Below are 656 nucleotides of genomic sequence, written 5' to 3' on the forward strand. Positions count from 1 at the left end.
CGGTCCCAGCTGAAGCCAGAATGCAAAGTTTTCAGGGACAGTCAGCTCCTTGGAGCACGGAGCGAGGCGTGAAAGGTGGGAGAAGGTCTGGAAGCATGAGCAGGAAACACCCAGCACCGGCGGGACCCGGAGAAACGCCAAGGCAGGGGGAGAGGCTCAGGGGCAGCGAGGAGCTGAGGGGCCAAGAGAATCATAGAGGCTCAGAAAATAGGAAGAGAAACCTTTTTCAGAGAGGTGGGGGGAGGCTGTGACCCATGATTCATACTTATTCTCTGCAGGCCACACGCCAGCCGCCCTGACAGCAAGGACTTGAGCAGATGCACCACCTGTGGCCAGTGGGAACCGAGCAGAACCTGTCGAGCCTTCTGGAAAAGGTTTCACTTCCTGCTACAATGAGATGTGGTACTAGAACCTGCCTGCTGTTGGATATGGCTGCGTGCAGTCAAGATGTTCGGAGCTATGGCAGCCGTTTTGCAACCAGGAGGATACAAGGGTCGCCCTGCATAGAGACGGAAAGAACCTGAATTGTTACACAACCCTGGAACCACCTGACCTTCAGGCTTTCCGTTCGGTGAGAAAATAAATGTCCTTGGCTTTGAGGCTGCTGCCATCTTGTCTTCTGAGATGCAGTTGCAAATGTCTCAGCTGATGGGTTA

Source organism: Pteropus vampyrus, unplaced genomic scaffold (assembly GCF_000151845.1).
Source record: "Pteropus vampyrus isolate Shadow unplaced genomic scaffold, Pvam_2.0 Scaffold1331, whole genome shotgun sequence".
Taxonomy (NCBI): Eukaryota; Metazoa; Chordata; class Mammalia; order Chiroptera; family Pteropodidae; genus Pteropus; species Pteropus vampyrus.